The 16,630-nt window shown below is 39.1% G+C and overlaps 1 protein-coding gene across 4 annotated transcripts in view; it reads left to right on the top strand.

Moving 5' to 3' along the window:
* The window catches only part of dab2ipb (DAB2 interacting protein b), a 224,885-nt gene that overhangs the window by 8,249 nt on the left and 200,006 nt on the right, over positions 1-16,630 (top strand). The window contains exon 1 of one of the 4 annotated variants that reach the window (XM_041811068.1): positions 12,024-12,118. The exons of the other annotated variants lie outside the window; for them this stretch is intronic. The gene's annotated coding sequence lies outside the window, so the exon portion shown is untranslated. Of the gene's footprint in view, positions 1-12,023; positions 12,119-16,630 lie in introns of those variants that run through there. 4 annotated transcript variants of the gene reach the window in all.

Below are 16,630 nucleotides of genomic sequence, written 5' to 3' on the forward strand. Positions count from 1 at the left end.
TTTTTAATGCTTGTAAACACTGTATCCTAAATATGATCAAAACAGGGATACAACTCATAACTGGCTGTGCCTTTTTGCACAACAGATAGTTTCACAGCTAAAATCTAAAAGGAACCAAAAAGTACAGAGCAAGAGAGTCATGAAAACATGACAGAGGAGGTGGAGAGGAGAGCCCGGTGGTCTATCTTTGGAGGTTTTTCAGAGCTAAATATATTTGCTACCAACCTGACTAGGTGGTCCTTTCAGGAGGTCAAGGATACATTTGTGTTGACACGACATATTTGGATAAATGTTTCTCTGACCTGACCCCATCCAAATGTAGCAGGGGCAATTCAGCCTCAGTGCATTATGGGATGTTCTTAACTGCTTTAATTGGGGCTTGTTTGTACTTGTTTGTGCATTTGTTTTGCAAATCCTTCAACTCCTATTATCTCTGAAGCCTCATGTAAAAATATTCCACATGGCAAATTACTGATTGGTTTGAGGCACATTTTTGTTGCATAGTTAAAAAACAACAGAAAATATAGATTTGATGTGTTTGTCTTTGATTGTTTGTGCTGTTGTAGATATTTTAAACTAGTTTTTCCATTTGAACACCAGCATGTATGCCTTCAGGAGGAAAAAAATGCAAAGTGTGATGTTCTCTTTCTTTAGTTGTTTTGGCTTGTGATTTCTCTTTTTTTGGTCTTCAACCACAAGGAAGCAGTTAAATCAGATAAATTAGAATGAAATGACTTTTTCACGCCGTATTTATCTTGTTTTTTTTTAGTCTTTCAAGTAGTTTAAATGTCATTATAAAAACAAAGATCCTGCTTTTAGCAGAAAATAGCGATTTAACTACTTTTAAGGTAAAAAAAAAAAAAAGACAAATACTGCCCCCAGTGCTTCCACGGAGGCCCCTAAAAATTGATGATGTTTTGGATTTACACAATTAGAGCGAAGCAGTAAAAGCAAGCTATACTGTGAAATTTTTACTTCTTTCACTTAGACTTTTTTGCTGTTTTATTGTGGCATCTGATGAAGCATCAGGGTAGTCATAAATATTAAAAATCTATAGTACCCGTAGTTGTGTTTCTTTTATTAAACCAGCCTAAAGAGGACTGATTTTTCACACCCAAATGTAAGAAGACAGACACATTTCTTCAGCCTCCAGAGGAGTTGACACATGAAAAGTTCATCAAACACTTAAAACTAGTCTGGTGATGTTGGATATAAATAACACTGTAAGCGCAGAGCTAAGCAATAACCTCAGAGAGCTGACTGCCGGCCAGCAGCAACAGTGGCACCACTCCATTTGGCCCCATTTGTCAGAAAGCCTCCCTGAAGAGAGACTGTCAGTCAATGAAGGAAGGAGGGGGGGCTTCAGGAAACTGGGAACAGCATGACATGAGACAGCAAGGACTGGAGGAAAATTAGAGCAGTTGTAAAAATGAAGATAGTGCCTTTGCTGTATTACATGTTAAGCATGTTAGTGTGATTTGCATGTGTGGGCGTATTCCTGTGTTGGTTTGGTGTGCTATGCTATTGGGAGTGTGTGATGTGTGTCTAAGTTGAAGTGACTGGAAAGCACAGAAATGGAGCCAACACACAGCCTTGAGCTTGTTGCATGCTCACAACAAATTTATGTGGGGAATGTGCTTTTCATGTGTCTGCGAATCTTATGTAAATGTGCCGATCCCACACTGAGAAAAGATGCCAGAGAGGAAGCAAGCGCTGAGGAAAATATTGACTGTGTGAAAGGAAAGAGGTGATGTCAGAGAGAGCATGAACATCAGCAGACTTAAGCCTTTTTCCTCTGAGATTCTAATCACAGGAGGATGCTAGAGTTGCAAGATAAACTGATCCTAATCAGTGTTTTGTTTACCCTTCCTCTTTGTTTGTGTGGTTTACCCAGTTTCTGATCTGTGATGATCCGCTGGAGTGTTTATTTCAGCACCAGCGCTGGTGGGAAAATGCAGCAATTTGAGCCTGAAATGAAGGCTTTGGAGAAGCAACGACACAGACTTTTTAAAAAGACTGATGTAGTGTCTTTGATGCCTTTTCTTTACTTTCTCTTTTATGTCACCTACTTTGAGTCAAGAAACAACTTTTTACAGGAAAATACACTGTCGCTCAAATTGTTCTGTGTGGGAATAAAATCATTTGAGTTCAGTCAGACAACTCGAAACAGTTTTTTGCAGCAGTAGAACATTTGTGTGTTAAGCATCAGGCTCCAACATCATCACTCTCCACAATTTTTTTTAACCTGCAGAATTGAGAAGTAATGAAATAGGACCTGAAAACACCCGTTAGGATCATAAAGGTGGATGCTGGGGTGGTGTTGGGTTAAAAGAGAAAAAACACAGTAGAGCTGACAATGACAGAGCAGAGGGAGAGACTGAGAGAGACTACCAGATTAGGAGGTTGTCTGTCAGGTGATTGGATAATGGTATGAAATCAGTGCAGCTTGAGTGGTCTGCCTGAACTAGCTCACAGGCGTCAATCTATTTTTTGCAAGAGTCAGAACCTACTGCTCTGATCATAATCAGCCTGTTAAAGGTGGTCATACGAGTCTCCATTAGAAATACTCTCTTGGAGCAGAGCTTAGAGCAGAGCAGCCTACCCTATGCAAAAGTGCTTGAATTGAAGAGAGAGGACCAAATGATGAAGCAACATTCTGTTCCGTTCTGTCTACAAAAGCACAAAAATCCCCCAAACTTCCTGAAATCCATGGCTAGCTGCATGTTCAATTGCAAATGTCCACATTTTCACCCAGACTTTCAAACCTCTCCTCATAGTCCCCTGGTAAATTTTATGGATGTGTTGATCTGATCCTGGCATTTTATTTCAGTCTGATCCTGTCTCAGTTAGCTAGATTAATGTACTGTGGATCCATGGGGAAGATCCTTTAGGCTGATCTCTCAGGTCAGCTCAGTTCTGCGATGTTCTGTGTTTCATGCAGCAAGTATGTTTGCTAATTAGGATTTCTTGTACCACTTTCCCACTAAAATTAGCATGTAAAAGCGGGTTTTTTAAATGCGGGTAAACCTGCTAACAATCGGCAAGTGACTCCTTTCCCATTGCCAGCAGACCAGGGTCTGATCGCCCGCAGATGAGCTGCGTGGCTGTTTTTTTTTTTCCTCTGGTGTGTCAAGCTGATTTCATCACGTTGGTTTTTGTGTAGTAACAAACACAAAAAAAGGATCGATGTGTACATTTCCAAGAGGCAAAAAATGCAACAAATAAATAAATGAAAGATTAATGGATTATATCGTTTGAAAAGGATCTCTCTTTCCAGCTGCGCACAGACAGGACGCAGGTGCTTTATGAGATAATCCATGAGATTTCAACAGGCTGAATGAGCTAAATCTGTCCATGGGGAAAAAAAAATTCCCAGCAGATATGTTCATTATGACATGGGCATTTTTGTGTTTATATGCGCCGTTAAACTGCGCTGCCGTGCTGCGAAACTTCTGCCTTTAAACTCTTGCCTCCTTCAGCACATCATGCTTAAAAGCGCAGCAGACAGAATAAGGGTTCTGTGCAATAACAACAACAAAAAGGATCTATGAAATCACAACAAACAAGAAATATAAAAAAGAATAAAAGGTTAATAGATTATATCATTTGAAAAGGCTCTCTTTACAGCTGTGCACGGACAGGACGCACTGCGCTTTTTAAGATAGGCAGGAGAAATTAAAGGCTGTCTGCGCTAAATCTGTCTGAGGAAAAAAGTATTTTTCTCAGCGGATATCTTCATTATAGCAAGACTGATCTAGCAAAGCATTTTAGTATTCATATGTGCCTTGAAATTACACAGCTGCACGCTGTTGATGACAAGGAGGACTAATCACTCTCATGCACCTGCATGTAAAGGCGTGATCATGACGACAACAACAAAACACATAAACAGTGAATGTGCAGTACTTTCCCTCTTTAAGAGACAGATTTATTGAAAAACAAACAAAAAAAAAAAACAACAACAACAATGCTCATCCCTCAGCTGCCGGCGTCTTTCTGTTGCCCCAAGTTACAGGCGTGATATTATGACGCAGGCACGTCCAGCGTTAACTCGGGTGTGACGTTCCGATTGGAGGCGAGCCAGTAAAAACCTGGTCCCTTGCAGGGTCAGTCAACACGGGTCTGAATGCTGATTAGAGCCTTTCCCACTGCAGAGCCGATTGTTAGCGGGTTTAAATGGGTTTTTTGGCCAATGGGAAAGGGATATTGGTAACACCAGTACTGAGTCGGTTAAACTATTTCTGAATTTTTTTTTATCAGTTCAGGCCCACAGTCCTGGTTTAACTCTGCATCTAAACTGTAATACAGCTGCCTGCAACTAGTAGCACCTGTAGCTGTTCAGTACTGCCATGCTGCCACTGTGCTACATAGCTGCATGCAAACAAAGGTGCTCTGATAGCATCTTGCAGGCCCAGCGCAGTTTCTATTTTGTTTAAGAAAACGGGGATAGTGCTATCCAGAGGAATACAGCCAAAGCATTGAATAAGGATGTTTAGCACAGGAATGTGAATGTTAACGTGCAAAGCATGACCAGTGGTGGGAGCACTGCTAACTGCAATGCATTCTGCAAACAGTTTACTGGCACAGGTGTGGAAGTTGGTTTAAAGAATATGTCTACTTGAGTTTAGACTAGCCAGGTATACCTAACTATAATTTTCTGTAATCAGATATGAAGTTATTTGCCAAAGAGCATCCCACTTTAAAAAACAGCCATCTTTGATGGCTATACTGCAAAGATGCCAGAAACTTTATATTGTTGGTTGAAAATGGAAAAACACTTGTAGCCCTGGCACAGTTTACCACATAAATAATTTCTAATGGCTCTCTGCCTTTAGAAAAAGCTCAGGGATGCATTGGAACATTTATCAGCAGAGTTAATGGATGTAGAAGCTATAAGCTTCATTGCAGGTAGCTGAAGCAGAGATGTCAATAGGTTCACATGAGTCCTCAAGACCCATGGTCGATGATTTGAGTGGGTTCCAGTGATATTGAAGAGGTGCCAAATACATTTTTTTCTTTGTGAAATTAAGGATAAGTTTGGTATTAAAAAATATTGTTAATTAAATACTTTTTTTGTATTCTGGTGCACTGTCATGCTGATTAGTTTAAAAATTGTTTTATTTTTGTAAAGTGAAGTCTAATGATGCCCATTAAAGCGTCACTCTCAGTTTAAAGCATTATGAATTATCCAGGTTTTGCATAAGGACATTGAATTTGCAATTTTTCTTAAGTTGGAAGCACTTTTTATAAATAGAACTTTTTTTATGAAATGACAGAGACTTGACACTGTAAGCACAAACTCTTACTTGTCTCTCTTATTCAGTCACAATTTTAAGTCTGTTTTTCTATGTATCCTTCCATGATACTTAGGTAAGCCTTAGAAAACATCCCAGCATGCTATAATAAGGCCATATTGGTGCTGATATTAAATGGATAATATTTATGTAAGGTATTACTGGTGTCATGTCAGCATGTGTATCAGAAAGAGATGCAGACAAACATAAAACCTTTGTGAAGTTTATAGAATCCTCTGCAGTCTGAAGTTTCTGTTAGCTCTGAAATGCTGACAGCTGTCAAATATGGACAAATGTGTTACAGACTGAATGTGCCCTCAGAGATCCATGTAAAACTTTTCCTCCTAACAGAATTAATGAGATGAGTGATAAAGGTCCTATAGTGCAACCAAGTCCTTGACAGCACCATGGTATGCATTTTAGATCAAGGGGCCCCTGGTCGTCCCAGTTCCAGCCTTTTATAAGCGGAATTCCCTTTGGAATCCTTCCACAAAAAGCACTTGCAGTCATGGTAGCAGCCTGACCCCACGTGCCAAACACAAGTGCCTTTGTCTCCAAAATGGCAGTTGTCGGAATTCCTCTCTGTCCCATGTCCAGCTCTTCCTATAGCTGAATTACAAATTCCTTTAGCGCTTTGCTTTTTCTGGCACAGGGAAATTAAATCAAATGCACGCCAGACGCTCGGATTTGTGTTCATGTTTTTGTCGGAGTCAGCAGTGTCATTCTGTCATGCATTAAGTTGGGTCTCTGCACAAACATTTAGGATTTCGTTCATTGCCCGGGCTCTCAGCAGAGTATAGAATGACAGAATAATGTCTAGAGGCAGATCATTAAGATTCTGTACGTACACATTTAACAGACTGTTCATTTCCAGTGTTTCTCACTGTTGGCTCTGCTCTTTTGTCACACTAACATTTTCCATCTTTTGCTGTCTCCTTCCTGCTAGAATGATTCTCCTTTTTTGCATTAATTCTTCCTATATAACCTCCATTTTTCTCGGTTTCAGCTACAACTATTCTGCTTTTTCTCAGGGGGAGACAACCGAGCTCAGCATGCTCATAAACAATAATAACTGCATAAACTAAACATGCATAAAGGTTGAACAAAGTCTTTACTGAGTGTTTCTAATATTTCACAATCTCCCCGACATGAACACACACAATTCAGCCTAAGAAAATAAACAGGGTGACGGGGCTGAGGGATTAGTAAGACAGAGAAGGGGACAAACAGAGAGGCAGATAAAAGGAGAGGCGTGTCAGACATGTCTATAGGAGTGGACTTCACTGCTTCACTTTTTGTCCTGGTGTAACTCTATAGCCCACATACCAAAGTTCTCACTGACTGCGTCACTTCAGCCTCTGGCTCTCTCGCTCCCTCCTTTTCACTGTTTCTCCTGAGCCTGCTCATCTGGTGAAGGTGGAATTATGTTTACTTAAAATTAGACCCAAAGAATTATTGTAGTCTTTCAAGTTCAACCTCAGTCTGGTTTAAAACCACCAGGCAGCCACAGGCTAATGTCAAAGTTTGTTGTTCTGTTGAGGTTCCCTGTACGTAATGACTGTTCAGCTGGAAGAATAAACCAGAGTAAGAGACTTAAGCATGTGGTGATGAGTTACCATGAAGAAATTTATCAAAATATTGAGCCTGGGGTAGTCACAATACCATCATTTTGAAATTTGATGCAATCCTAGAAAATATCAAAGGATATAACTGCTGTTTCTAGCCCACAGCAACAACAATAGAAGTTCCAGGCACCTAGTTCTCTCAAACCATCTCAGCTGCACAAAACATTCACACAAAACACTGTCCACTTTTTTGTGCTATCTAGACAGTGTTTTTGTTGTCCTCAACAATAAGGCCATCCTTACACGTTCCATATCAACTATCTGTCATAATTCAGTTGGACCAACTTATGATTTTGATTAGACCACTGCTGCTATCTCGCTGTCTTCACTCATGACTGCTTTGGGTTAAAATAAGACTGATCTTTAGGTTAGGGTTAGGTCAGGTTAGAACGCAAGGCTATGGTCACGGCAAGGGCAGGGTTAGTGTTAATCTTGGTACTTTTTGATGCTGTTGATCATAACAGTAAAGGAGATTGCATCATTTTAAAACAAGCTGTTTTCAAGAAGTATCAAGTATTGAAAAATTCGATAGTCTTTAAAGAGCTTATCTCTTAAAATCCCTCAACACCACATAGGATCCATTTGGTCCTCGCCCTGCTTCAGCTAGGCATGGGCTCTGGTAGCTGTTAAAAGGTTGCAATCGATATAAATGTGGAACTTGTCAGAATCTGGGCAGAAGTTATAGCTAAAAATTTTCACATGATCAAAGTTTCTTTAAGAACTATATATTCAACCAGGATGGATCAGGTGTCACAGAGCTTTGGTTATTTGCTTGTTATAGCGTGTTCAAAGTTTTGTTCAATGCCGACCAGCATTCACAATAAATATTAATGTCTTTAAGCCTTTTGAAAATAATGGAAGTCCTAGGGAACTGGCCCATTCAGAGAAAAACAGCATGAGGGAATAAAAATCTTAGCACATCTTGTAAACAGTTTTGTACATTTTGGAAGTGATTAAGAAAGTCATTGACAAAATGTGGTAAAAGATCTCTATCACAAAAATTCACAACAAGATACAAGAGTTTTATTATGGTGCTAGAAGAAAGAAACACATGGAAGTCATAGATGAAAATATTTATCCCATCCTCAACAATGTCACAGCCTTCTGCCACATGAGAACAATTTGCATCATTGAACATTTATGAGATAAGAGATAAGACAAAGGTCTGTTTTCTATTTTGGATACTAAATGATGAAACATGGAGATTTCTTCAACCTGTTCACTTTAACCTGTGGACATGTCATAACGAATCATAACAAACTTAATCTTAGAAGTTGAATAAAGTGTTGTGAAGAAAAGCAACCTGAGCAAATCGACCTCCCCTGCATGGATACATGAGGACGTTACATTTTTGCTTTCATACTGCAATTTCTGCTGTAGAATTTTCAGGGTTGATTGTCTGGAACTGTCTGTCCTTTGAAGTTTAAGTGATTTGCTTTAATGTTCAGAAGATTTGTTATGAAATTTTCATAGAAATTTTAGGGAATTTGGATATTTTGAGGGATATGCTGGGATTTTCAAGTATCTTCAAGGAATTGCTCGGTATATGTTTGTGTAGTCTTGAGAGTTTTCATGAAAGACTTTGGATAAATTTGCTTTGATATTATTTTCATGGGAATGTGGCAAACTTTCTTGTAAATGTATGGGAATTTGATTAAAGTTTTTGGTGGGAAGTTGCTTTTAATTGCATTAGTTTCAATTGTGGTGGTGGGGGGTTGGATTCCTTTAAAATGTTCAAGAATTTTTATGGAAATTTTCAGGGAATTTGTTTGGATATTTGAAATTTTCAAGGATTTCCGCTTTTAAGAAATTCTAGGAAATTTGAGACATTCTATGACTTTTTAGTTGATGTTTGGGAATTTGGGTGGGATGTTTTGTTTGGGGTGGGGGTATTTAATGGAAATTGCAGGGAATTTGTTTGGATGAATTTATTTGGATCATATTGATGTAATTTTAGGGAATATATTCAAACATTTTGGGGGATTTTGGTTAGAGTAAAATGAAGAATGGAATTATGGAATTAAATTTAAATGTATAAGAAATGACTGAAGACTGATCTGGTCCAAACATATATTTTTGGGTTTATTTCAATTTGAATACTTTATATCATGATCAGATAGTTGCAAAATTTAGTTTTAAATGACATTTAAAACAGCTTTCACATTATCACTTCAACTTAAGTCTCAATTGCTAATAAGCATGCTAAGAGGTTTGACAAAGGTGGATGTGATGGTCAGCACCCCCGAAACATCTCATTGTTGGCTTCTGTTATCACTATTTGGTTTGTAGCATTGCTTTAATACTTGCAGGTTTGTTATTATAGCTGTAGATTTCAGTCTCAGTAGTTCTTTATTTTGCTGATACAAAGAATACACATTGCAGCAACCACAGAGACAAAGTGTTGACTTAAATGAACTGAAGACTTACATAACACTGAAGCAGTTTACTATGAGGACAAATCATCATATGATATTGTTCTTTTCTTGTTACACACGCCTCAAGCCTTCATTGTGAAGAGATATGGTGATAAGGAGAGAGAAGGAAGGGGGAAAATTGAAGTAGCCAGAAGTAAAACTGGTGTGAATAATGGGGTGGGGGGCTGTCCTGTCACTTCTGTGGACAAACAGCTTGCTTGACAAATGTCTGGCCGAGGACACCCCTGAAACTTGAGTCTGCTTTTTCTTTGGCAGGGAGGAGGGAGGGATGTGGGAAGAGACGAGGAAACTTCACATTACCTTCATAGCCTGGACACAGATTTGTGTGTTGACCTAGGTCTATTAGACGCAACTGTATTCAAAGATATAATTTTATACAAAGACTGACCAGGAAGTGAGGGATTTGCTCCACTGTGCGCTTTGTGAGCAGATCATGGTGTAGGCAGAGTATGTGGAAATTGGAGGTCAAACATTCTCATCACATATCTTTGATTTGAACTTGGCTTCAGTCAGTGATAGGGCCTAACAGTTTGAGAAAATCACCTAATTGTTTGTTTGTTTTTTCCCTGAAAAAATATTTCCATTGTGATTTAATATGTATTTACATTTTAAGTTCCTCATCTAATGTTTTTTTCAATAAACACAAGCACCACCTGTTCACCACAGCCTACAGTCTTCACTAAACCACCCCTTACACTTATCCTACCCCTCACATAGTTTGTCCATGTATGTGTGTTCCTGTAAAGCGTCCTTGGGTTTCTTGAAAGGCGCTATATAAATTCAAGACATTATTATTATTATTATTAAACACAGGCAATACATTTTCTATAATATAACAAAGGCAATCTTTGGTAAATTAAATTAAGGCTGAGCAGTTTAGAAAAAATATCTAGTTGTGATAATGTTGAGTCTTACTGCAAATTTGATAGGTCTTTTTAATTCGTAATGAGACAAATACACAAAAACAGGAAAAGTAGGAATTTTTTGCAAACTATTCTAGAAAAAAAATGACACTTGAATGTTTGTATGATGTGTAGAGCAAAGCATCTCTGCTGCACAAAAAAGTATTAAACAAAGAGATGTTGCACCTTCTGCAATTTGAAGTTGCAGTTGGCTAAAAATTTCAATATTGCCCTTGAGCCGTAGGTCATAGGCACTTAGTTGTTTTTTTATCTGAAAGCTCTCCATTGTGCCTTTCTGATTAGGCCCTGAACTTGGCTGACTTTGCCGGGATCTCTGAGGACGGTGATGTCATAAATAACAAGAAGTGACAAGTTTATAAAAACTTTGATAACTTTTGAACCATAAATCATAGACACTCTTTATTCCTCTGAAAGCTGACCTTTTTGTTGTTGGTTTGCTAACCTCCAATGTCTCCGTAGCCCTAAAGGACGCCATTCTAGCGAGCCCAGAACTTCAGTGACTTTTCTGGGTCTTTACAGACTGAATCCACATTGTTAGATCCAATAATAAGCTTCTTTTTATCCATTTTTAATCAATTTTTGATCATTTACTTCGGCTTTTTGCCCAGGGCATCACAATGTTGTTTGCCACAATGCATTGTGGGAGTTGCAGTCAACCAGTTGCCTCTCTACTGCTTTGAGGAATAGCACAAATAAATCTAACTGCAAAAAAAGTGCATGGACTTTTCTTTGTATATGTAGATATTTTGAAACCAGTTAGTCACAAAATGTTTATTTTTCCTCTGTTGTGTCCCCAAGAGATAGGAGATAGGATTTTCTTTTGTCTTTAGAGTCCAATTACTTTTTAAAAATTCAATTTGCATTACTGTAGTAGATATGTTCTCATAGACATGATGGTGAAAGAAGTAGCTGTGAGCTCTAAGGGTTACTACAGATATTCTTAAATTAATTTAGGTTACTATTTTTTTTTTTTGGTTGCAAAGTCTTCTAAGAATTCTAAATTAGCTTTTTATCTTAAATTGATCACATAATTATCACCCACTTATGTAATACAAAAGAAAAAATAAACAGTTTTCAATATTTTCTCACCAAATGTTTCACATTAAGATTAAAATGCTAGAACCTAAAAAAAACATTTGAATATAAAGACATAAAACTAAAAGACAGTGATGTCCACCCACATCAGTGCAGCAGAATGTAGTCTTAAGTGTGCAGCAAACTCCAGCTAATGCTTTAAAGCTGCAGTGTGGCGGAGAGGCCCGGCCTGGCCCCGCGGATTCTGGTCAACCACAACAAGGCCTTCGATTGGTTGGATGTAAGGCAGGAATTCAGCTCTCTGTGGTCTAAGCTCCGCCTCCTTCTCCTCCTTCTCTCGGCCCCTGGGCGCTGAGGCATGACGGCTTTCCCTACACACACTCACACAAGAACCCAAACACACTATCTCATTCTGTTTCTCCTAGGACTGTAGAAGCAGCAAGTCAGATAAAGAGTGAGAGAAGGCAACAAAAAACAAAGAGAGCAACTCCACTACCCTGCATTTGTGTATGTGAGCTTTTCTTTTTTCTGCGAGGAGCTGAACCTTGCTAAGAGTCAATACCCCTGCAGGAGTCCACGCTCACATTCACCACAGGCATACTTGCTCAGTCCACTGCAGCTCCTGCAGCCTGAATGAGCGCGAGGCAGGAGGAGGAACAGAGCAAGGAAGCAGGAGTGCGAGAGAGGGGAGGAGGAGAAGGGGGAGGAATCTCTGGAGTTACTACTTGTTGCTGTTGGTTTTCTGAGCGCACTGAGGATGATATTCCTTCTGCTTTCCCTGCGGTGGCGGTGGGACCTCGTCTGAGGTGAGCTCTATGGCTTTTCACTCCTGTTTTTCCCAAGAGAATCAGAGTGTCTGAATCACAGAGTCCGTGGGCTTCTGCGAGCTTTTTTCTATAGGATTGCTTTCTTGGTGGAATGGTGGAGGGGGGTTGAAAGAAAGGAGGAGGGGAAGGAGGTGTGGAGGGAGGCTTTTTCTTTCACGTGCCAGGGAAGCAACTTTATCATGCCGGTCTGACAGAGAAAGGAAAAACAAAGAAGAAAGCTGTCTTTTATGGAGGAATGAGGAAAGAAAATGAGAGAACAGATAACTCAACACAAAAAGCTCTAACATGTTAGAGCTCTGCTGCAACAGAAAATGAAAAGCGAAATAACAAAAGCCTTTTTCCTGAGTACTTTTTATTTTGTTTTTGCACTGTGCAACAGAATTCTGACTTTACTTGTCAACCTTTTCACCGTGTGTGCTCGGCAGAAGCCATCCTGTTCCAATACACTGCAGCAAAGACAGCAAAGGTGGTGTTTAGCCACTTTAGGAGAGTGTATCAGCTCCTGCATGATTACAGTGTGACTCCACCACAGATAGCAGCTCACTTTAGTGTGCAGCCTCATCATCATTCCTCCACCAACATGTGTTTACATGCTGCACCCTATAAGCCAGATAGAGAGAAGACTCAACTGCAACACATTAGAAAGTTCTTTCAGTTGGACATCATTAAACTTTAATGTTGGTTTTATGATCTCATCATGTTCAGAAGTTTGTCTTGTAACTTGTTTGGGAAACATGTTAAAATTTTTCAGATTCCACTCTAAGTGTTTTTAGCTCTTAAAAGTCTTTATGTCTTTTTTTTTGTTCAGTAGTAGTTGCAGTGTGTCCGGGTGTGGGGCGGGCATTGTTGTCCTATTATTAGAGCAAGCTGTGCCGGCCAGCAGCTGTGGGGAAGGAAGTCGGCTCAGAGGCAGCCGGAGGAGAGGGATTACTGGGAACACTGAGCGGGAATTATGGACTGACTGGAATGGCATTCCTAAGGTGGCGGAGTCAGTGGAGGGGGAAGAAATCCAGAGCAGCAGACAAGGAGCCGTGTGGGTTGTTAGAAAGCACTGACGGTTGGAGGTCAGCAGTGATCAGGACTGTGCTGTGATTGCAGATTACAGATGTTGTACAGCTAGATAAAGAAGCTGTTGATTTATTGACAGTGGATTTGTGAAGTAGTGCAGGTAATAACCTTGGAGTTGATTTATTGAGTGGTCATAGTTTTCATTAAAGGCTGGTTGCGTGATCCTCATCCAATGTAAGCCTTGTGAAAGAAGCAGCAGATATCACCTCACTCACAGCGCCAGGAGGAGAAGGATTACTGGGAACACTGAGTGGGAATTATGGTCTAACTGGGATGATAGGCTAACTGTCTGTTGAGGGTGGTAGTGAGGCACAGTAGGGTTGAACAATGAACTGCAGTTTTAGAAGAATACAAGAATTTACAGTTATCACATCACAAAAGTATGAATGTATTAGTTCTTAAGAGAGTGATGCTCTTTCAATTAGCATGTGTACATTTGAACTGTTGGATGATGTACATGCTTTCACTTCATTTTGATGCAGTCAGATAAAACTGAAGCTAAATGTCAGCTACCCACATATGGATTAATACTACTTCAGTGGCAAAATAACCTCAACAACTGTCTGCATTCATCACAAACTTTAAAAAGAATAAATATCACAATGCCAGTGTTTTTACAATAAGCTTTAGCCATGCTGTATAGATGTACTACACTTACCTACACATTAATGCAGTTTACACCCAAAAGCACGTTATACTGCAAGGGCTGAACAAAGAGACAAACCCTAGAACACACTTGAAAGATTAGCAATGAATATGAACAAAAAAAAGTTTTAGATGTCATAGATCTGTTGGTCTTTCTTTAAACATCACAAACTTATACAAACAATTTATATTTACAGCCAATATCAGTTGTAATATCAGCGGAAATTGACAAATCATATTTACATATGATATGTCAATATCAGCATATTGACATATCATATATTTTGTGTATATTTGTTCATATACATATTTGTATTTTTCTTCCTAAATATGTTTGTGGATATATTTTTTTTCTCCCTCTTGTGATTTTCCATATTTATCTGTTTATTTTCCTTAATGCACAGCACTTTGGTCAGCTGCTGCTGTTTTTAAATGTGCTGTATAAATTAATTTGATTTGATTTAACAATAATATTGTGCATCCCTGGAATATAACCAAAGAATGGCCACAGAAAAGAAACCCACTGATTATGTAATTAAGGTGTGATACAGAAACTGATGTTTGTCCACAAGCTTACGTGTAAAGCATCAAGCAGGAACAGCACATGCTCCTGCCTTTCCTGTGCCTGCAAGGAAAGCCTGAGGCAGGGAGAGAAGCAGCAAAAACCCAGAGCAGACATCAGTGACAATAAAATAACAGAGGAGCTGGGGTGGAGGAGGGTTGCAAAAGCAACTCGCAAACGGAGCAGCGAAGCTTAGCAAGGCATGAGCGTGATTAGCCAATAGCTTGCTTGGAGTGATTCAGCTGGTCATCAGCTGATACGCGAGATCAATTATCTCAATTATATGGCAGCATTTGACTCCGTGGCATGCCCGGACTGATGCTATACACTCAATTTTTGTCCTTACTGTAACCCCTGATGACAGTTTTCAAAGCATTCCAATAGCTATTAGTAGTCCTGCATCCTTAAATGTCACTGAAACTTGTCTTAGAAAATGCATGTATTAGCTTTACACCATTAAATTAATGTGACACAACAGATAACCAGCTCCACTGCCTCTTCGGCTTCCTTGTTATTCTAAATTGACAATGCTGTGAGCAATCTCATGACTTTGCCAGTAGCTTTGCTTTTCTTCCTCATTATGTGAAATCCATCCATGAAACAAAAACAGTGTCAATGAATACATTGTATCTCTACTTGTCATCTTTAGTTATCTTTTTGATTTAGGCTGCAGAATTAACATACTGTGGGTTAAAGTTGCCTTCTTTTAAGGGTTGTCTGCAGGGTCTCGAGTATTGCAAGTAAAAAAGTGAAATATGGCTAAAATGAGAACTTTCAACAAGTGTTTAAAAGTCTGAAATGCAAGATCATAACGTATTACATCTTGTAGCTGTTTCAGATGTTTTTATTTGTCAGTGGAACTCTGATGGAACTCAGAAGCAGATCTGATATCAGTCTGCATGCTTGTTAATATTAGTGCATCTTTTAGGCTCCAGTGTGTCCTTAGCCAGTGAGTTAACTATGCGATATGTGTGCATATAAATGTGTCAGGCAAATGCAAGTTGTTGAAGGCAACTGTGTTGGAGCTGAGGCTGATGCTTTTACAGGATTTTTAAAATAAAAGGCAGATTTGCAGTGAAGCTTTTACCTTGTTATACTAGCACTGACTATGTTAACATTAGCACTGCTAGCATATCAAAGAAAGTGTTATTTGTGTACTACAATAATACATAACATCTGCATTTTCTTGACTATGTTGTCACATTTTTATTTATCAATCTGCACCAAACATGCACATAATTGTCACCAATGTAACTGGTTAGTAATTGAAGATGCAGTGCGATCTTAAAACATCTATGCATCTAAATGGTTAAAGTTTTAACAGCCACTGAAACAGTAGATTACCTTTCCACTGATGAATTACTCCATAAATTGTTCTGAGCCTATTTTTCCCAATGGGACACCCCTTAGAATTGCTGCATAGACTTTAGTGTGAATATAGTAGGTGGTTATTCAGTCTAAATAGACCATGAGAAATAAAAACATCCTAATACAAGCTGTCATTTATTGTGCTCACTCTCTCCCTGTTACATCTTTATCTCAGACAGCCGCCTCTATGGGAGCAGACTGAGAGCTGTCAGGCAGTGAAAGTGGAAGGAGTTCCTCACAGATAGTGATTACTTGGTGATTGACTGCTCAGATAAACACCGGCTAAAGAGATAATAGCATCCCAGTATTACTCACATATCTGAGCTATCTCTGCCTCTCCCTTGTCTCTCCCCTCTCTGATGTGTATTCCAGGGAAAGCATTCACTCAGTGCTGTTAGAGAACACAGGCTTTGTTATCTGGAACTTGACTTTTTTCTTTACCATAGTTCAAATAAAGGCCAGGGCTGAGTTTTTGACAAGTACACTTCTCATATACCTTTTGTTTTAAACGTAGGCTTTCAATCAAGAGTGACCTTTTCAGTGAATACAGAGATATTGTGAAATAACTAGACAAAGCAAGATTCAAGTTAGCATATCTTGTCTTGAGCATACTTGTTAAGATATTTTGAATAGTTGTGAAATCCAAGATTGCACTCCAGATGCCATTCCTCTGATGAGAGACAAAGTGATTTGATTAGAAATGTAACCTTTATGATCCTGAATGTGTAATGACTGAAATTAATTCCACATAACTATAGTTTTAGAGTCTGACTATAGAGTATGTGGGAGTTGGAGCTAACTCAGAGCTGTGCATTGAGTTGTTCATTATGCAGCTGTAACTTTCAGCT

Source organism: Cheilinus undulatus, linkage group 17 (genome assembly GCF_018320785.1).
Source record: "Cheilinus undulatus linkage group 17, ASM1832078v1, whole genome shotgun sequence".
Lineage (NCBI taxonomy): Eukaryota > Metazoa > Chordata > Actinopteri > Labriformes > Labridae > Cheilinus > Cheilinus undulatus.